The 22811-nt window shown below is 38.2% G+C and overlaps 1 protein-coding gene and 1 pseudogene across 2 annotated transcripts in view; one reads left to right on the forward strand and one right to left on the reverse strand.

Moving 5' to 3' along the window:
- Positions 1–22811, forward strand: part of LOC309612449 (uncharacterized protein) — a 774344-nt gene that overhangs the window by 503079 nt on the left and 248454 nt on the right. The gene's annotated exons all lie outside the window — the stretch shown is intronic.
- Positions 3341–19977, reverse strand: LOC309612137 (ubiquitin thioesterase OTUB1 pseudogene; annotated as a pseudogene). Its single transcript has one exon. The product of its transcript is annotated as a ubiquitin thioesterase OTUB1 pseudogene (transcript).

Consider the following 22811-nt stretch of genomic DNA (forward strand, 5'->3'; position numbering starts at 1 on the left):
AGAGAGGATCTCTTCCCTGCCAGCTCGTTGCTTAAAAAGCAGCAAGTTTGCACTTGCGTGACTCTGCTTTTGCTGGGCCCCATGCCGGCAGCCAACAGGAGTGAAAACAAAATCTGTCCCTTTCAGCACCACACATTCCTCTCCTGAGCCTAGGGGAAGAGGTGGCAAGTATCATTTGCCAATCATGAACCAGATAGCCTTTCCTTTACTGAATCCCACATCTTTAATGAAATTCCACGCAGTTTTGGAGAGTCATGCTGGTAAATAAGATAGCCACGGCTTTTCCTAGCAGGTACAAAACTTCTCTATCTCATTCCATCCCCACAATTCTACCCAGTGTCCTGGGTTCCTCTCCTGTTCTGCCCCTCTGCCTATCTCTTAGGAGCCTTGTTTTTCTCATGAGCAAATGCTACACCATCCTTCATTTATTCTACATGTGAATCTCTCAACGCCTGCTTTAATGAAATCGAGACTTCCCTTGAACTTCCATTACTTCCAAGAGGGCATCTGCTTATTGTTTTAGTAGTTCCTTTATTCATCTCTTGTTTCCTCCTTATCTTGCTGACTTTCTCTTTCAAATCACTTTTCTGCCTTTGAACCCCAAAGCCCCCTCTTCTCTCTTCATTTTCATCAGAGGACGTTGGGCCTGCTGAATTGAGGCTGTTGAAGTCATTCTGGGTGATTCGTCTGTGTCTTCTTTTATTTAGGCTTTCATTTCTCCTGTCTCTGTTTTAGAAGTTGTTTTCCTCTTCCCAAGGCTAGGTTTTCAGCTTTGTCCTGGATTTCAGTTATTGTCTTCTACTCCATTTTCTTGCCCCCTTCAGTTTAGCCCTTCTCTTCCCATGCATTGATTTACTTCTCTGTGAGTTTTACCTCCACCTTTATATTTAAAAATATTAATAAAATAGAAACCCTCATTCTGTCTTGTTACCTCTACAGGCCATTTTCCTCTTGTTGTTTTTCTTTTCATTATTAGCCTTTGGGAAGGAATTGCCTGTATTTTGACACCCCTGCCTACTTCACCACCTTCATTCCATTGCTGTGTGACTCCCAGTTCCATAACCACAAAGAAATAACTTTCTTAAATATTATTCATAACCCCTTATCTTCCAAATCCAAGTCACTCCTCCCACCTTACATTCTATGGAATATTTTTTGCCCCTCACTCTGTGCTTGCCTTCCATGCTATCCTTTAGGTCCTACTACCTCTAAAATTGGTCCTTTTCCATGTCACTTGCTGCCTCTTTGAGTCCTTTGCTCTGTCTTCTCTCCTGAGATTTTCAGTTTTTGAATGTCGATGTTCTACTTAAACTCTTCCTATTTAAGGTTCTATCCCATTAGAACCTCAAACTCCCTTTTCCTCCATTCTGTTCTCATACTGAAAACAACTGGTTTCTTTCACCTTCTTCCAGTCTCTGTGAGCTTTGAGTTGCCTTCTTCCATATTTCATACATCTAATCAGTTGATAGATATTGTAGTTATCCCTCACCAGTGTCACTTACATTCCTTCTCTTTCTATTCCCGCCATCAACCCCTGTTTCAGATATCTCTGCCTCCCCCTAAAGCTGTCCACTGAATATCATGGCTATTTGGAGCCTGACCAGTGATATGCAGATGATTCTCTTCTCCACTCTCTTACCTCACTATGCATATGTAGACCATGAAAAAAATCAGTTCTGCATTCCTAATGAGGGTTTTGTTGTGTTGAATAATAAAATTTTATTTAGCTTATGTTAGGTTTTACAGAAAAATGATGCTTTTTAAAGTCAGGTTGTTCTGTGCTGACCTATTTACTCAGAAAGAGCAAAGTTAATCAGGAGTAGCTTGGGGTGGGCAAAGATTGGAGTTCAAACTCGTGGGGAAACCCAGAAGAAAAGGATGCCCTCAGAAGACAGGAGAATGCAGGAGACATTTCAGGAGTGGTAGACTTCAAATAAGACAAGGAAGAGAATCTTGATGGAGTTCATTGAAACATTGCTTCTAAGCAACAAAATAGTGTTGATGTCATATTTAACATTTGAACACTATAGAAAAAAATAAACAAGAAGGAAAAAATGAAAAGATTAGACACAATATATGTTGAAAAGCAGGAAAACCCATGCAAAATTATAATAACAGAAGCTTTATTGCATCAAAAACATTGTATACCCTTTACCCTATGTGTTTATATGTAGTGTTTATATTTGTACATTAATTTTATTCATTTCTATGTTGCTTTATGGATAACTAATTGTATTTCTGAATGCAAAAGACTAGGCCATAACACACACACACACACATATATACATACACACACTTTGCTTCTTCTTCCATAGATTTTCTTGTGCTAGCTTAAGGAGACTTTGCTAGATTATTGGATATACTAAAGAGGCACCACTAACCCAGTGACTCAAAACAGAAATAAAGGTGAAGCACTAAGGAATATTAAGCAGCCTCCTTAAATCTCACCCTATTAAATTTTTTTATTGTGGTAGAATGTATATTCCAAAATTTGCCATTTTAACCATTTTTGAGGTGTACAATATACTGACATTAATTACATTCACAATGTTGTGCAATCATTTACTACTATCTATTTCCAGTTTTTTTCCTCAATCCAAGCAGAACCTCTGTAACCATTAAGCAACCACTCAGCATTCCTCCCACCACCCAATCCCTGGTAACATCTAATCTATGTTCTATCTCTATGAATTTACCTATTTTAGATATTTAATACAACTGAAATCATACAGTATTTGTCTTTTTGTCTCCAGCTTATTTCACTTAGCATGTTTTCAAGGTTCATACATGTTGCAGCATGTATTCGAACTTATTCTTTTTTATGGTTAAATGTATTCCATTGTGAGTATACAGTTGTCAGTCCATATCTGTGGGTTCCATATCCTCAGATTTAACCAACCACGGATCGAAAATACTAAAAAAACAAATTCCAGAAAGTTCCAAAAAGCAAAAATTAAATTTGTTGCATGCCAGCAACTATTTACATAGCATTCACATTGTATTAGATATTATAAGTAATCTAGAGATGATTTAAGGAATACAGGAGGTCGTGCATAGGTTATGTGCAAATAGTACACCATTTTTAATAAGGGACTTGAGCATCAGTGGATTTTGGTATCCATAGAGGGTCCTGGAACCTATCCCCCCAAGGATACCGAGGGATGGCTATATCTTACATTTTGTTAATCCATAAACCCATGGATGGATACTTTGGGTTATTATAAATAATGCTTCCATAAACACTGGCACATAAGTATTTGTCTCAGTCCCTGTTTTGAATTCTTTTGGGTACATACTTAGGAGTGGAATTGCCAGGTCATATGGTTATTTCATGTTGAGATTTTTGAGGAACCACCAAATTGTTTTTCACAAGCAGCTGCACCATTTTACGTTTCCCTCAGTGGTGTATGAAGGTTCCAATTTCTCTACATTTTTGCCAGCACTTGTGATTTTCTGTTTTTTAAATTAGAGCCATTTTAGTAGGTGTGAAGTGGTATCTCACTGTGATTTACATTTGCATTTCTCTAGTGATTAATGATGCGGAGCATCTTTTCACATGATTGGCCATTTGTATATCATCTTCAGAGAAGTGTCTATTCAAGTTCTTTGCCAATTTTTGAATTGGCTGTTTGTCTTTTTGTTGTTGAACTGTAGTGGGTATTTGTCTATTTTAGATCTTATACCCTTATCAAATGTAAGATTTACAAATATTTTCTCCCATTCTGTAAGGTGACTTTTTACTTTCTTGATAATGTCCTTTGCTGCACAGTTTTTAATTTTGATGAAGTCTGATTTATTTATTTTTCCTTTTGTTTCTCATACTTTTAGTGTGATTGTTAAGAATTCATTGCCAAATCAAAAGTCATGAAGATTTACCCCTATGTTTTCCACTATGACTTTTATGCTTTTAGCTCTAGTATTTAGATTACTGATCCATTTTGAGTTAATTTTTGTATATGATGTGAAATAGGGGCCCAATTTCATTCTTTTGAATGTGGAAATTCAGTTGTACCAACACTATTGTTAAAGACTGTTCTTTTCCCTTTTGAGTAGATTTGGCATCCTTGTCAAAAGTTAAAGCAGCCTTAGATGTATGCGTTTATTTCTGGACTTTTAGTTCTATTCCATTGGTGTTTATGTCTACCCCTAAGCCACTATCAAACTGCTTTGGTCACTGTAGCTTTATAGTAAGTTTTGAAATCGAAAATTTGAGTCCTCTGACTTTGTTCTTCTCAAGATTATTTTGGCTATTTGGAGCCCTTTGCACTTCCATATGAATTTGAGGGATCAGCTTTTCCATTTCTGCAAAAAAGGCTGTTGTAATTTTGAGAGGGATCGCATTGAATCTGTAGGTTGCTTTGAGTAGTATTGCCATCTTAACAGTATTGCCTTTCTACTCATGAACATAGGATGTCTTTCCTTTTCTTTCAGCAACGTTTAGTAGTTTTCAGTTTACAAGTCTTTCATCTCTTTGGTTAAATGTTTTCCTAAATATTTTATTCTTCAGAAGTTACTGTAAATGGGATTGCTTCTTACTTTCCTTTTGGGATTATTCATTGCAGGTGTACAGAAGCACAGCTAATTTTTGTGTGTTGATCTTGTACTCTGCAACTTTGCTAAATTCATTTATTAGATCTAGTAACTGTCTTGTACATTCTTTGGAATTTTCTACATATAGAATCATGCCATTTGTGAATAGAGGTGTTACTTCTTTCTTTCTAATTTGGTTGACTTTTATTTCTTTTTCTTGTCCAATTGCCCAGTACAGTGTTGAATAGCAATAGTGAAAGTGGGCATCCTTGTCTTCTTCCCGATCTTAGGGAGAAAACCTTCAGTCTTTCACTGCTGAGTGTGATGTTAGCTGTGGGTGTTCATAAATGCCCTTTATCATGATGAGGAAGTTCCCTTCTATTTCTAGTTTTCTGAGTGATTTATCATGAAAGAGTATTATATTTTGTCATATGCCTTTTTGGGTTGATTGAGATGATCATGTGTTTTTTTCCCCCCCATTCATCAATGTGGTGTATTTCATTGATTGATTTTTCTCCTGTGTAACCACCCTGCATTTCTGAAATAAATCCCACTTGGTCATGATACATAGTTATTTTGAAATGCTGTTGGATTTGTTTGATAATATCATTGAGGGTTTTCGCATATATATTCATAAACAATATTGATTTGTAGTTTTCTTTGCTTTTGATGTCTTTTATCTAGCTTTAGTATTGAGGTTATGCTGGCCTTATAGAGTGAGTTAGGAAGTGTTCCATCCCTTTCTATTTTTTTCATGAGTTTGAGAAGAATTGTTGTTAATTCTTTAAATGTTTGGTAGAACTCAGCAGTGAAGCCAACTGGTCCTGGACTTTTCTTCATTGGGAGGGTTTTGTTTACTGTCTTGATCTCTTTACTTGTTATAGGTCTGTTGAGATTTTCTATTCCTGAGTTTAGATAATTTGTGTTTCCAGGAATTTGTCCATTTTATCTAAGCTATATAATTTGTTGGAGTAAATTGTTCATAGTATTCTCTTACAATCCTTTATATTTCTATAAAATCATTTATAATATCCCCTTTCATTTCTGATTTTAGTTATTTGTGTGCTCTTTCTTTTTTTTATTGTTAGTCTAGCTAAAGATCTGTCAATTTTGTTAACCTTTTCAAAGAACCAACTTTCAATTTCATTGATTCTATCTATTGTTTTCCTATTCTCTGTTGTTTATACCACTCTGATTTTTATTACTCCCTTACTTCTGCTAGCTTTGGTTTTACTTTGCTCTTACTTTTCTACTTTCTTAAGGTACAGAGTTAGTTTATTGATTTGAGATCGATTTTTTAAATGTAGATGTTTATAGTTATATATTTCCCTTTGAATACTGCCTTCACTGCATCCTATGAGTTTTGTTTGTTTTTGGTTTTGATTTTTTACCACCAGCATCCCCTTTAATAAAATGTGGAAGATTTTATGACAGGGAAAATGGGAAGAGTAAAATATGACCATTCTAAAACCACAGAAAACCTTCTGTACATGTCTAGCACCTGGCAGAGGGGAGGGCAGTCAGTGCAGTAGCAGGCCGGAGCCAACCCTTTTTATAGATGATATCATAGTGTCCAGGTCAGTAGAGAAGTTAGACCTTAGGTTCTAAGCCCTTGAGGAAGATGTGTGTGTCAGTAGTGCCATAATCACTGCGGGACATGTACTCCACCTGGATGAAGACGCTGAGTGCCTGAGTCAGTGTGATGATGTGGATGTGGTCACTCTCCTTGCACATGGCTTCCACTTCCTGATGGCAGAACTCCTTGACAGTTTTCCCACTTTCCATGAAGTGCTTGAAGAACTTGCTCTTAAGCTGCAGGCAGCTGAGGTGAGCAGCCCCAGATAGACCACCAGGTAATCAGAGGTACTCTGGTTTTTGAAGGAGGCCAACAGGTCTGCTACTGAGGTCCGCTTCTCTGCCTGCTCAGTCAAGTTCATGGATGTGTTGTGGAAAGCCTCAACAGTGGACCTAGCCCTGGGACACCAGGTCCTCTTTGCTGTTAGCAGGCATATCCTTGAACCACTGCAATTCCTTCCTGTCATCCAGCAGTGCCTCCAAGTGGGAGAATCTGAAAGCTCAATAGAAGCAGTCCCCATCAGGCCTGATCTTGCCAATATACGACTACTTTTCGTGGAGGTCCTTGATCTCATGCTGCTAGACACTGTCATCCTCAGCATACTCTTTGCACAGAACTGAGAGCTCCAGATGCTCAGAGACCAGAGGGTTCTGCACAGCATTCTCTTGCTGAATTCAGTCCTGCTGAGCCATGATGGCTTCAGCACAGACAAGACAGTTAACACCTTTGGACTTGCTGCCCAGATATTTCTTCTTCTGCTCCATAAGTTGTTTTTTTTTTTAATTAATTCATCTCTAATTATTTTCTAATTGCCTTTGTGATTTCTTATTTGACCCAATGGTTACTTAAGAGTGTGCTTTCCATGTATTGGCGGATTTTCCCGTTTTCCTGCAAAACTATAACTTCATTGTGATCAGACAGTATATTTTGTATGATTTAAATGTTTTAAAATTTATTGAGGATTGTTTTGTGGCCGACTAATGTGTCTCAGGGTATGTCTCTTTGAGTTTATCCTACGTGGGATTTGTTGAGCTTCATGGCTTCATAGATTCATGTTTTTCATCAAATTTGGGAACTTTTCAGCCAGTATTTCTTCAAATATTTTTTTCTGCGCCTTCCTCTCTCTCATCTCCTGCAATCTAGAAATCAGATTCACCCCCTTTCCCTAAGGTTTGATGATTTTTTTGTTTGCTGAATGCTGTAGTAGTTCATTTGTTTGATGACTTCCCCAGACTGTTTTTGCAAAGGCTGTATTCCTTGTTGTGTGTGGCCACTGTGGTCTTTATACCTTAGCTTATGTTCAGCTAGAAGTTTGACATGGATTTCCTTGAATGCCAGTGCTGAACAAACAACACCTCTCCAAGTATTTTCAGGTTGACTCTATGCCAGGGCACTCCTTCAGCATTCAGTCAGGCTTGCACTGAGTGTAGGGATCGGTCTGATGTAAAAGCTTAGTGTATTCTCAAGTCATCTCTGAGCATTCATCATACTCTGGACATGCACATGATTTTCTGTATTTTGCTGCATATATGCCTGCTTTTACATGTTCTAATTTACTGAAGAAACTCTCCCCAGCTTTTGTTCTCAGGCCTTAGGTGGTCTTTTGTATGTTTTGACTATAATCCTTTGCCCCAGGCAACTGAGGTTTGTTAGTTTGGCTTGCCGTGTTTTTGAGCAATACCAACTGTTTTTATGGCCTGATTTTCTAGTTAGGTGAAACGGAGGTGAGCACCTTGTACTAGTCCTTCAGGTCACACTTGGTGGATAATTTCTACTCTGCTCCCTGCTGAACCAGGGACCAGGGTCCTATGGTGGTAATCTGAACTGCTGCTGCTTTGATACCACCACCATTCTGGGGAGGGGATGGGGCGTGAGTGAGTAAAAATGCCACAAAGCTTTCCTACTGTCTCAAAGTTGCCTTTTTTTTATTTGACATCCACTTAGTTGCTATAAACCTTTGACTGTTTTCCAGAGCTCTGATAAAGTTGATTCTAACAATTTCTTCTTGTTTTTCAATGTTTTTTTGTGGGGAAATGAGAGCTTGGAGCTGTCTACTCTGCCATTTTGCCAATGTCACTCCCACTCTAAAATTAACCACTTCATTCTTTTGGAAAGGTTTAAGAGACTCCTACAATTTCAGAACTGGAAGAAGCTTTTGTGATCATGTAGTCTGGTAGTTTGTAACCCTTCTCCCCAGAGCACCAGGGGTTCCATGGCATTCCCCCAGGGACACTCAGAATGTTTGAGGCTCTTTACTATCACTCTCCTCCATTTTCACCTGTCATTCAGAGTTTGTCACTATTATTATTTTTTTTTTTTAATGGTAAGTTTTCATTTGAATCAAGAATTTTTAACTTAAAAAATTTTAGAAATCATTGATTCATATCAAGTGCTTAGTTCAGAGCTAGGCAAAGAAGGTTCAGGTTCCTTATTCAAAGTCATCAAGTTTCGTGGCTACTCAGCCAGGTGGCTGGACTAAGACATGTAGGCTTGCTTGGCAGGATAATAACTTGGTGGCTTTGTTCCACAGTTAACTAGGGTAAAAGCACTGTGCTATGTAGGGGAAGGCAGGAGAAGGAGATTATTGTGGCAATTCTCAATCCTTTTCTAACATCCTGAACAATCCAGTTTTTGCTCCAAATGTGCATCCTCTCTCAGCACAGGTAGGTCTACAGTTGACCAGATTTGAATCTTCTTGGAGGGTAGCTTGTCAACTATCTATTGTTACTATAGAATGCCTGCCTCACTTCTTTCACCATTATCCCAGGGGTTAGCAAAGTATTTTTTTTTTTTACCACATATATTTCTCTCCCCTAGAGGAGATATAGAAAATAAAATTTTCTCCATTTTGTTACATTTTCTGTTCCACTTATCTATGGCCACTAGCTCTGAATACGTAAGAATATTACATGGTGGTAGTGAAACTCTTTTCTGTTTTTCACTGTTTTTGAGCAATAGAAGGGAGCTTAAGTGATTACTGAGCAAGACATTGGTACCCAGGAAGAACATGGGACACCACACATGATATCAAGGTAGACCTAAAGAGAGGCTCTCTAAGGTTGGAGAATTTTCTGCTGAGAGAAAACAGCAGTCTCTGTTGGATGAATTTCACCTCAGTTCTTAGCAAGTGAGTTGATCTGCTTTACTTAACCTCTCACAGTCTCTCAGAGCCCTAAGATTCCATCTTTTGTAGTACAGGTAATTAAGTAATTTCTGATTCTGCATATGTTCTGAATGATGAATTTTATTTTCTTTTGTACAATTATATATATTTATATATGTAAATATATAATATTTATCATATATATATACACATATTTTTATTAGTTGATTGTATAAAAGTATGAAAACATGGTAATATCACTCAGAAGTTTGTAGGAGCAGCAGTTTTCAATCCATGTAATATTATATCTAAATAGAAGCAATCGCCTTGGAGGTTTTCTTGCTGACTGGTATATTGACATGATTATGATACCTCTAGCTGGCTTTTTCACACTGACAATTACACGCATGCCCCATGATACTTGATGCTCACAGAGCATAAAGAGGAAGGAAAACAGTGATCTTAGGTCCATGAGGGAAGGCTATAACCACGGACAAAGTAAGCAAATGGAAACCCAGCTAATTGAAAGGGAGGGTAGTTAAAATTTAGCAGTGTTGAGTTGGGAATAGCATCAGTGTCAAAGGGAACTTGAATTTAGCTGGGTGATTGAAAAATCACATGGCAAATTATTTCTTCCTCTGAACTTATAGTACCAAAATAAGGCAAAGATTTTTCGCCCTGTGTCTTAGAAGGGGGTGTTTGGAACAAGTGGATAAAAGCTGTTATTTTCGAACATCAGAAGTAGATTTAATCATTTTGCATGTTTTAACTGTGACATTATAGGTATGTAGCTTTACGGTAACATGAACATTGGTGGCTTCTGTTTGAAGGTTCTAAGTATTTGACCTCTTTACCACCATGTAACTCCCTCCCCCACCCACAGTAATAATACTTCTGATTTTTAAGGTAAGGAATAATGGGTGTGTATTACATTAATAATAAAAAATGAACAGTGACATATTAAGGCAAAAAATACTAAAAATCCTCCTTTGCATGCTTCGCAGAGATAATTTGGAGTATGGTGGAAAGATCTTGAACTGGGAATTCAGAAAACTTGGATTCAAGTGTGCACTCTGCCACTTACCATGTGATTTTGTAAAGTTACTTTTCTTCTCTTAGCCTTTTTTCTCCCAACCCTAACACCCCCAATTTGCACTAAAGAGACAGGATCTACTCCCTGGTTTATTTTAAAATAATGTGTAGGGACCATTTGGAAAAAAATGATATGCAAATGATATGGATGGTGATGGTCTCAGCTAGAAACTAATGTTTTCAAAAATTATTATTCTGATATAGTATTTTACATTTTTTTAAAGGTGAAACAAGACCAATAACAAACAATGTTTTTACAAAAAAGCAAACATTTAATTACTGTTTTCACCTGAATTGGCAGTGAGGAATATTGGAAAAAGAGCTAAGTAGAAGCCAGAATCAACTAACTGCTGTCAACTAACAGAGCTTGTGTATGTTGCTTCAGACCCCTGAGTCTCTACTTTTTTATTATTCAAATGCAAATGCTCTATTTCCTAAGTTCCTTTAAAATGTTAGGACTTCGTTTTATCCTCCTTTATCCTATTGCCATTACCCCCATCCCTCCTTTGCACACGTACCTCTCTACCACTTCTTCTTTCTCCTGGCTAACTTTAACAAGGTCTTCATAACTCAGCTCAGATGTCATCTCTTTCAAGAATTCTTTAATTTCTCTTGGCAACAAGAGGCTGGCTTAACTAAGTCTCCTCAGTGTTATCTTAACACCTATACCTACCTATATCATTGGACTCTACTATTTGGTTATAAGTGTTTATATATCTTTTACCCCAACTACAATCTAAGACTCTTGAAGATAGGGTAATGTGTTGCTCATTTGGGGACTGGCATTTAGTAGATTTTTAATGAATGTTTCTTTAATGAGTGAATAAATGAATGAATGTATAATGTATGAGAAGCTCTTTGAAAAGAATAAAAGACAATGTGGAAATGGTATTTTTCAAATATAACTACAGAAGGAAGGAGCATTTGTCTAGCGAAACAGTACTGTATTTGGAAATCAGTTTTTGGGCCATCTCTACTAATTTGGTGAGTAACTCCGGAAAATCACTTAAGCTCTCAGCATTCAACTTCCCATCCAAAATAGGGCAATCTGCATTTCCCATTGCCTGATATTAGGAATGTCACAAAGGCCAAAATTAGAGCAATTACGTGATATCTGCTGATTTTTTAAAAATGAAGGTATGCTGTGTATTCTTGGGGGATACATTAACACCTGTTCATAATCAAATTGCTTTATACTCAAGATATTCCTGAAGTTTTCTCTAAACGATTTAAAATTAAATAACATTTTAAATGGACTGAAGGAGATTTGTATTTAAAGCATATTTTTGGTCTATACCAATTTTATAGAGTGCAAAATCCTCTTGAAGGGGAACAATTATTTTTAATTTAGATTTGTAATTTGTATTTGTTTTGTAATTTAGAATTTTCTTGTGATATCAGCCTCTTAAAGCAGCACCCTCCTGTATTCCTCTGACTGTGTCTCCTCTTCTGTTTAATAAGCCATAATTGACTGGCAGTGGAGAAGAAATATCCACCACTGAACTGCCTTTATTGTCTTTGGAAAGCTGAACTTATGTTCACGAACACAGCCTCTGTCCTGCAAACAATAATTTTCAGAATTGTGAACAGATATTTGTGTCTTTGAGAAATATGTAAATAAGCATTAAGGTGATGGTTCCAGGAACTTTGGGAAATCTTAAACTAAGACAGAAGGTACATCGCTCAATAATTCCCCAGAGAATTGGAGACTTTCTTTCTTTTTCTTTTTAACTGACCCCAGATGAGTAATTAATCCAGAGTTAGTTTCTCATGTAGTTATGATGTTACTTACCCCTACTTTGTCAGGACACTTCTTGTCCTCACCTGGGCAAGAATGTAATTTAGGCTTTGCTTACTCTCCGATTAAGAATACAAACTAAATAGTGTTTAGATTTTCCTTGTTATGAAATTAATGTGGAGCTGGGTTCCTTCTTAAGTGTCCCACTATGCTTCTGTATGAAATTCTGTCTCACGGGAGTGTGACACCTATGTCTTAATTGCTTTTCTTTTTGAGTCAACTTGATTGAAGTATACTGTGTGTACAGTAAACTGTACCCATGTAATATCCTTGTAGTCACCACCACAATCAAGGTGCAGGGCATTTCGACCACCTCCAAAAGATCCCTCCTGCATCTTTGCAGTCATTTCTCATTCCATTCCAGCCCTAGGCAACCATGGATCTGCCTTCCATCACCGTAGATTAGTTTGCATGACTTTTTTCTTGAGCCCACCTTCTTGAGGTTGAGTTCTTTCATGAGGAGATAAACTATATGGTTGGGAGGAAGGAGAAGGCAGAGCTGAGGCATCTATTCAAGTAAGTCGCTTCACATCTGATAAGCACTAAATTTTGTGGAAGCAAGGTTTATCTGAAGTCATAGGCTGGTAGTTACCTTTAGAACATGGTTAACCAAGAACAACAAAATTGGAATGAAATTTACATTTGGGCCATTTAATTCAGAAACATCTAGGGGGAAGTTCAAGGTTTCCAGCCACTTTGATGAAGTAAGTTTTCCATTCCTCATATGAACTTGGTCCCATGCTTTTAGCCATCACTAAGCTAAATGGGCTATAATATTTATTTTTTACATGTTCACCATTCAGAAATGAGGTGGTTGTTGTCCTTTGTGTAAACTTACAGGATATAAACACTTATTTTTAGGAGTGCAGAACTTTGTTGTATTTAAATTTTGAAGGTGGTCAAGGTACAGGGCCAAGATTTCTCATCTCCATTTGACCTTTGCATGATAGTTCTGACCACTGGACGTTTAACTTTTTATGGCCAAGAGTCAATTGCTGTTGGTGAAATGTTTGCAAAAGGATTGGCATGAAACTGCCTCACTAGTATTTTATGCTTGTGCCACAGTCCAGAAATAAACATTACATTTCTTTCTCTAAATATATTTGTGTCCTGGATAGCCAACTGACAACTATTGTCTTTTTTTTTCCCCCCCAGTTAAATAGCAATTGTTCTGGATGAAGGAATGACACTGTTTAAAATACTTTCACGCTAAGAGTCTCCTGGTAGGAAGGAAAATAGATTTCCAGTCTTAAGAATAAAATGGCCCTATTCAATGTCAGTCTTATGACTCTCCTCCCCCCACATTAAAATTTCGTTAAATTGGGCTCTAATCTGTTTCAAAGCAAAGTTGAGAAGTTCCTATATCAGGACTGTCCTAGATACAGGTATCTTTCCAGCTTATAGAAGTACCTTTTTCTTGCTAATATTTAGTGGAAGAAGTGATATTTAACCTTTGGATGCCAGGGTTTCCTTTATTCTTTTCAAGGAGGTTTAATTAACCCATCTCTTTTTTCATTTACCCTATTGTTTGGAAATTTCTGGGAACATAATTTACTTAAAGCAGTAAGTCAGATTTTTTTCCTCTCTGCTCTTTTTTATTCTTCCATAGGCGAGAACTGTAGTATATGCAGATTATTGAGAGAGGAAAAATAATATCTGAAAAGGTGGCTTTCTTAAAAGACACCAGTAGCATTAGTGTCATGTCTGAAGCACCCATTTGTGTCAACTGTAGAGACCTTTCAATGGAAAATTGTGCAGTGCTACCTTTTAAAGTATGAAATGCTAATTTGGGATTTACAGTTTTTGAACTGGAGGGCTGCATTTTGCATGGGATTTTGTTTAATTTCCCAGTGAAAAAAGGCATTTGAAACACAACTGCCTACAGCCAACTGTCAACAAAAATCAACTGTAATAGCACAGAGCCTGTCACTGATGTATGTGGTGATGTGGTAATCTTCTCAATTTAGCTGGATATTTCTCCTTCGTACAAAATAGCTGAAAGTCTTGCTAGGCATTTACGAATATCGGGAGGTATTATTAGGCTGATAATGGGGCCAGATTAAGGAAGTGTACACTGGTTCCAAGTGTCCGTTAAAGAGACACAAAATGGAATGGTGCTTGGCCCTCAGTGTAAGGGAATCTTCGCGTTTCAGGTTTGCTTAAGATTTGGGCGATAGCAAGCTGAGTTCCATCTGCCGTGAAAGTGGCTTTCTGGGGAAAAAAATAAAGTTGTTATGCTATTTTTCCCCCAGAAATCTGTTATTGTTTATCAAGAGGGTGAAATTAAAAATCTCTAAAAATGGAAGTGAGGAGGACAAACTAGGGAAATCTCCTGGGGTGAGACTGGCCAGTGTCCTTCTCCCTTAGGCATTGAGAGCCAGTGGTTGAGGGCTGGCATCTTTTCCCTCTCAGTCATGACTCTCTTGGAGCTGGGAGAAGAGAATTCTTCTGGAGTGTCTGTATTTTAGTAGTGGGACCCCCTTGGATTCTACATAACAACTGGCAAATGCAAGGCAAAAAATAAAGCTGCGTATAACCTATTCTTTGGCAAGGCACAAAGTTGGCACTTATTAATAGTTGTCATCAAAACATGGCATTAGTGAAGCTTCTCATATCAAAAGGGAATTTAGAATCAAATAGCACTTTATGTTATCAGTTACTCTTTTTCTAATTTAGTATTTAAAATGAGCCATATTCAGATCTGGCCACACCATTTACTAGCTCCATGGTAGCCCATCTCTCTGTGATTGTTTCTTCATCTCAGAATTGGATTAATAATCATGCCTACCTTATAGGGATTTTGTGAGAGTTAAGTTACTTAGTAGATATAAAGAGCTTATAAAACTGCTTGACATATAATAAGCATCATATGATTTGTTATTATTATCACCATCATCAATACAAGCAACATATTCACTGTTATCAAGTACTCATGCTAAAAGGATGGAAAGTGGAATATACTAGCACATATACTACATAACCTATTGTGAAAGGTATATTCATTTTTCTTAATCATTATGTTTTTTTTTTAATTATTATTTATTTATTATTATTTTTTTTTGGTTGTGTTGGGTCTTCGTTTCTGTGCGAGGGCTTCCTCTAGTTGCGGCAAGCGGGGGCCACTCTTCATCGCGGTGCGCGGGCCTCTCACTATCGTGGCCTCTCTTGTTGCGGAGCACAGGCTCCAGACGCGCAGGCTCAGTAGTTGTGGCTCACGGGCCCAGTTGCTCCGCGGCATGTGGGATCTTCCCAGACCAGGGCTCGAACCCGTGTCCCCTGCATTGGCAGGCAGATTCTCAACCACTGCGCCACCAGGGAAGCCCAATCATTATGTTTTTATATATTGGTGGAAGACAGGAGTGAACCACATTATCTGAGCTACATGTAATATGTTCTAAGATACTTATAAATAGCACCACGCTAATAGGAACTTGACAGTGCCATGCCCTGTTTTGTGCACTGCCTGCCCACTGCCCCTTTCTCTGAAGCTCTGCCCTTCTGCAGCTCCTGCTTCCCATATGACCCTGATCTATTCTCTTCCCTGCTTGTCTTGGCCAATGATGATAGACCAAGGATGGACCTCTGATGGAGGGGTGTGGCTCCAGAGAGGCATGTCAGTAACATGGTACACCTCTAAAAAAAAGCTAGATTGAGCCAATCCAATTCCTTTCTCTGCAGTTCTGTGATTGTGCACCGAGGTACCATTGTTGATTATCAGCAGGTGCCCAAATTCAAAAGCTATGAGATGGAAGGGAGAGTAGGGTTAGATGTGGCCTTGGCAGTTATGTACAAATTAAAGCTATGGGAAAACAGTGGAGCAAAGAGAAAAGCAACCACACCATGAGAGAGAATCTCTGAGGCTGCATGTTTTTCTCTGTTTCCTGAGCTCTCACAACTGGCTCTGCAGTTTTTCCAGATTCCATGAGACCTCTTTATTTCCCTACAACAAAATTCCCTTCCTCTCAACTTCCCACTAGTGTGAGAGGGTTTCTGTTCATTGCAACCAGTTAGGGCACAGAGGGTCTAAGGTTTCTTGTGTGAGTAGGAAGTAAAGTTTTCTGCTAACAAGTAAAAAAAATACTGCATGTAGTAGAATTAAAATAAAACTGAAAGTGGTCAGTGAGGGAAATTTTTATTTTCCACATTCGAAGTCTTAGGAGTGAAGGGGTGCTAGAAATAAGGGGATGGACAATTATCTCTAGGTTCTAATGGACTGACAAGATCTCTGCACACACGGTGATTACTTTTTAACGGAGTAGACAGATAATCAACAAGAAAATATCAATTAAGATGGTAATATGGTAATCATAGACTGAGAGGAATTTTATGAAGGAAATAAGGAGTAAAATTAGGAGATCCATTGGAGGCTTCGTGAAGTGTATTCCTTATTAGCATTAAATTATTTTGTTGGGTAACTGCCAGTGATCTCTGAGTAAAAAATTCCCATATGACCTTGGTTCATTCTCTTCCTCTGCTTTGGCCAATGATGAAGGACCAGGGATGGGTCTCTGATGGAAAAGTGTGGCCCAAGACAGGCATAGGTATAGATACAGATATATACTGGATCAACGTATACTCCACTCCTAACAAGACATAAAGCTTTTCTTTTATATCAAAGATGATACCAAAACCCATCAATGTACGACTGAGTTTTTCTTCTCTATTTGGAACAGATTTGGATGGTGGATAATGGAACAATCATTTAATGAGCCTACCTTCTACTAGGCAATGTGCAATATCTTTTTCACAACTTTCTGATTTAATGGACAAAGCCACCTACTCTCACCTTGTAATCATTGACATTCGTGTGCAGTGACTACCTGGGATTCAGGCTTCTGTCTGTATCTGTTCTGGACCAAAGGGTGCCTTAATATGCTGCTTGTTTCTTCTAGCCTCAAGTTCTGGCCTGAATACAGACTTTAATGAGCAACCCATATATAAATAATTAGTATAAAAGAAGACTTAGCTATCATTACTCAGTTGCTTTTTTTCTTTTTAGAAATGATTTGCTTTTCAATTTTAAGTTTTCCAACTATTTGGATGGAGATTCAGGTTGGAGAGAAGAAGTGTTTCTTTGTTTTCATTATCACTTCCTGCTAAAACTTACGTAGTTAATTTCCAGAGTTAGACATCCCCTTGAGTACTCATGATATGAAGTAGAGAGATTGCTGCTCTGTGGCTTTAAGATCATTGAATACCCAGAATAAACCACCTACAGGGTACCAGACCCATAGTTGTAAAAGCAAAGAGGGATCTAGAGCATTGGAAAGGGAATACACCAAGCACAAGTTTGCAGTTACGAAGCAACAGAGTTTACCGAGCGTGGAAAATTCTCTCACTAAATGGATGAACAGTCCTCTGAGTTCTTCCCAGGATTCCAGACAAGTGGTCTCAGCAAGAACTTTCTCTTCTTCAGGATTTTTATTTTAAAGAAAAGAAGGTTAGACAGATACAAGCACACTGACGAGTAAAGCCTTTGGATGGAGAAGTGAGGCCAGGAGCAGCATGCGCTGCTTCTCCAGAGGATGAGTATTGACTGCTTGCAGTGTTTCTCCAGGGTGCTGACCTTGGCATCCAGATGGGTCTTTGGTTATGATATTCTTAGTGCTTCTTTACTGTGCACTTTTTATTCAAAGGTACTTAGGTATGATGATAAGAAAATGCAATCACCGCCTCCCCCATTGTCCATCAGAAATGACATGTCATGAATAATTATTTCAGGCAAAGTGGTGATACTTCTTCCTCACAGTCTCATTTTATCCCAGTGAGAAGATTTGCATCTACTTCTCTCCGTAGACTTAGGCTAGGGCAAAGTATGACACCAGTACGCATATTTCTTCTCATGAGGTCAATATTCTCTGATGTTTGTCATACATTTATTCAACAAATACTGATCCAGAGCCTACTTTGTGCCAGAAACCACTGGAGATGCAGCAGTAAACAAGACAGACAAGGTCTTTGCTCACATGAGATTCTAGTGAGGAAGACAGATCATCAAGTAAATATAAATAAACAATGTAATTATAGATTGTGACGATTTCCAGGAAAGAAAGAAAGAGTAGAACTAGGGTTTCTTAAAAGTTTATCCAGTTGGTGCTAAGGCCTTTCCTCTCCTCATACCAAACCTCTAACATGCTTTCTTAATCTTTGAAGTATGCACAACTAACATTTATTTTTCAGTTTTACATACACAGCTTGAAGTAATTGCAAATTCAAGCTCTTCTGTCCTTTCCAAACAAATTTTAATCCCTAAGTCTCTCGTATATAGACATTTTAGGACTGCCAATAAGCCCAGTATTAAGCAATTTCCTTGGGAGAAAAGACACAAGACACAAATTCTATATTATCAAAGTTTGGAACCCAAAAGGATAAGTAACTGAGTGGCAGTTATTTGCATACATGTCTGTCTTCCCTATTAGACCTCCTTGGAGGTAGACACTAATCTGTTTCTTTCTTTTTTTTTTGTCACCTGTGATACTTAGCATCATGATATGCACATAGTAGGAACTCAGTATATTGCTCATTGAATTCAACTGAATTAGCAAAAACACAGGCACTTGCCAAAGGTATTAGTGAATACACGTTTGAAGAAAATTAACTAACAATTAAGTTAAAAAGTCAGTATTCACATGGATTTTGGCTAAGCAGATACATTTCCTTACTGGTGAACATAAGGATTTTCAGACCAATGAATCTGGTATCCTACAGTCCCTTGCCAGCAAGGCATGGCAGGGATGGAGGAAAAGGAATGTGGGCTGAATGCAGACTTTGGCAAATGGTTGGCACTTGAATCTCTCCTGCCATAGTCATAAGCTCTTGGTCTGCCTGGCAGGAGCTATGAGAGATAAACTGAGAGGTCCTAGGATGAGAACTCCCTATGAAGGTGCTGAGGCTATTTTCATTTTGGCCTGAAGTTTGTGAGAAGTCTACACTGCCTGCCCCTACCGAATGATTTCAGGGTGCTTCTCCTCTGAGCCCTCCCTTCAGGGACCTGGTTCAAATGATCCCTTTGTTGAGACCTTACGATGTGCAAGTCCTCTACATAGAGCTGGGGATACAAAGATGGACAGTCACGATCCTTGCTCTTAGGTAACCGCGATTCCAAATAATCGGAGAGGAAGGACTTAACATTTAACCAGTAAAGGAGCACCAGCAGTGATATTCTCCCTGCCTTGAGAGTTCACCTTTGTACACACACACACACCCACACACACACACACACACACACGTTAGTACTTTCTCACATGGAATATTTCAGTGCAATTGCTTCAGACCACACATTTTGGTAGTGGAACTTGGGGATGGTTCCAGGCTATGGCAGGGAGCAGGTTACAGGGCTAGGACCAGAAGAGACAACTGATATGGAAGAGGGATGTGGTTTTACTAGCTGGCCTGAGTTTTATGGAACTAAATCCTTCTATGATACAAATTCCTATGAAATGAACAGTGGGAATACACAATTTTTTCAGTCATTCATTTGTTATTCATTCAAGAAATGATTGTTGAGTATCTACTATGTGCTAGGGAATAGGGATGCCACAGATGGAGAAAAAAGAAAGATGTAATCTACAGGGGAAATAGACGTTAATCAAATAGTTTGACAAATGTAAAATTGCAACTGTGACAAGGGCTAAGCTACTTAGTGCTGTGAGAGATTATAATAGGGGCATTTAATCTGTCAGGGAAGGCTTTCTTTAATTTACCTGATTTTGCTCATACCATGCTTTTTGGGGTGGGAGAGTGGGTTTGCCTTCCACTTTGTGTTTCCCAAGGTCAATTTTCGCATCAATCTGTGAATGCACGCACGTGATTTAAATAAACTGGGTCTATCTTTTCATCTCTTTACTTTCATTTTATTTATTTATTCATACATACATACATACATACATACATACACACACCGTTAGAACTATTTTTAATGTAACCATGTTTACTCATCATCTTTGGGAGACTGTGGGAATTGCATTGAAAATGCAGTTTCTTCAATCACTCACCAGACATGGGAGGATGTTTCCAATGTACTGGAAAACAGAGCTGAGTGATGTATCACAAAACTTAGCTTTTATGTTGAATGGTCCTCTTTTGAATTGGGGTATATTAAAATGGAATGCACTGGAGGCAGCATGGTATGTGGAAAGAGTAAGAATTTGGAGTCAAGAGGCTCCACCACTCGTCCATAGGGAGCCCTGGGTAATTTATGCATCTTCCCTGAGTCTCAGTGACTCCATCTGCAAGATGGGCATTATAATAACCTCCTCAGTTTTTTGGTGAGGATTAAGACAGAATATCTGAAGGCTCTAGGATAGTACCTTGCATTGGTATGGGCTCAAAAAATAGTTTCCTTCCCTACATTCAGATTCTTGGGCCCCATTATCATAGGTCTACTTGGAGACAGCCTGCTGATTTCAAGGAGGGTTTCCTCTACCATGGAAAGGGGGATAGAGGAGAAAATTCAAGAGGGATTCCCATCTTGACCTAGGGAAGATGAGATGCCCATACTCCAGTTTATAGCAAGATTCCATAGAAGAGGGGATAGAAGATGAATGTACATTAAAGTGATTTAAAACATGAGCAGACTCTGTGTTACGCACAGATGAGTTAATTGTTTTGCCTTAAATATATTTCCTGAAGAACAGAAGCCTGATCATAGCACACATCGTTATGTATTTTAGACAGACAGCACTTTGAATCAAATTATAGTATGTACATAAAATATTAAAATAAGACATTTATAACAAATCTTTCTAACTTAGTGCTCAGCTCTAAAATAGATTTATATATGGATAAGCAATAGGTGCGATAAATGTGGTACAGATACCACAATTTAAATTGCAAATCAATGGGGCATCATGGGAAAAAGGAATGCAGACTTTAAGTACTAAGGGAAAAGATCCAGCTATGCAATAGTTTTAGGCCTTCTGCCTGATTTCATTTTGCAATGTCTGTATCTGGACTCCACATTTGATACATCCCAATATCTGCTCCCTAATATAGTTTTTTTTACACTCCCAACTTAAATGATCTAATTAAAGCTTTCATTTATTGTTCTTTTTGTTGATTGTTGAACTGTTGCCAATATACAGTTCCCCAGAGTCTTCAGGTTATTTTAGTTAGCTGGGAGATTTTGGAAGACTGTTATTGTTTCTCAGTTAACAAAATAGGCAAATGAGACGGGGAACAATATCCTTGCACGTGCTGGAGTGTGCTGCCTACTTCTCCAGATCACCTTGCACTCTTTTCCTCCCCTATGGTTTGTTGGACAGTGTGTGGTGAATGTGTCGACAACTTGTCTACAAGAATGATCCCTGCCTGAGAATATTAAACTTGTTTCATTTATTTTGAAGAACTTTGGGGCTATCAAGTTGGATGACTACAGAGCTGAATGTTTGTAGACTAGCTGGCCTGCTAGAATTCGAAGGATTCCCCCATATCAGAGGCCTTTGGAAGAGCCCTAAGGGATGAAGCTGTACTTTGAGACTGTCATGGTATCCAATTCATTTTGGGGAAGTAGACCTTTGCCCCCAGCGTCAAGTCACTAGTTATAGATGAACAGCTGTGACTTATCCAACAACTAACTATTTTCAAGGCTGGAGGCCTGTGAATGGAGGGGAGGAGGGCCAATCACAAAGGGTTAGTGACAGATTTCTGAGTACTGATAAAGAGATCTCTCTTAGTCAAAATTGTACATGCAGCTACAGAATTGAAACATCTCTCCTCCGCAAGGGGTAAAGTTGTTTTACTTGGAAACCATTCTTCTTTGCTTGATCTATATGCTGAAAACTTCTTTTCCCACTGAATATCTGCAATATTAGTTTTCCTTTACAGAGAAAGTCTGTCTGGCCATATTTCATTTTCTTGTAATGTATTGTATTCAGTTTTTAATGCTTGGGTTCTTGGTGTAGTTAACTCACCTACCTCCTTCCCACTCTGCTTACCATGATTGTTTCCAATACTTCCAATACTTTTTTGGAAGTTGTTACATTAAAAATAATAAAGGTATTTGTTTTTCTCTTTCTGACTTACTCTGTGTACTACCAAATGTAAAATAGATAGCTAGTGGGAAGCAGCCGCATAGCACAGGGAGATCAGCTCGGTGCTTTGTGACCACCTACAGGGGTGGGATAGGGAGGGTGGGAGGGAGACGCAAGAGGGAGGAGACATGGGGATATATGTATATGTATAGCTGATTCACTTTGTTATAAAGCAGAAACTAACACACCATTGTAAAGCAATCATACTCCAATAAGGATGTTAAAAAATATAATAAAAGAAGAAATAAATGCCTTCATATTCAAGATTTCAGGTGGTAAGATTCAACTGGACTTTATGTCAGCCAACCATGCCAGAAGAGAAAGGTATGGCTATATTCCTGCCGGAAAGTTATATCCATAAGAATATATCTGTCAGTGCTTACCTCCATGTAGGTCAGTACAATTAGGATAGCTCTTAGAGAGGAAGATATTAAATATAGGTATACAGATTGTTTCTGGAATTAAGGTACTAATATGGGTTCTCAATAGTCTGTTCCAGTAAGAGCCAAGTGTAACCTTAAAATAGAGATATAAAGAGTTAGATCTGTGCCATCCATTACAATAGCCACTGGCTGAATGGGGCTATTGAGCAACTGAAATGTAGCTAATCTTAGTTGAGAAGAACTGTAAGTATAAAATATATACCAGATGTTGAAAGTAATACAAAAAAGTAAAAGTAAA

This window comes from Balaenoptera borealis (assembly GCF_965194805.1).
Source record: "Balaenoptera borealis genome assembly, chromosome: 15".
In the NCBI taxonomy this organism is placed as follows: Eukaryota; Metazoa; Chordata; class Mammalia; order Artiodactyla; family Balaenopteridae; genus Balaenoptera; species Balaenoptera borealis.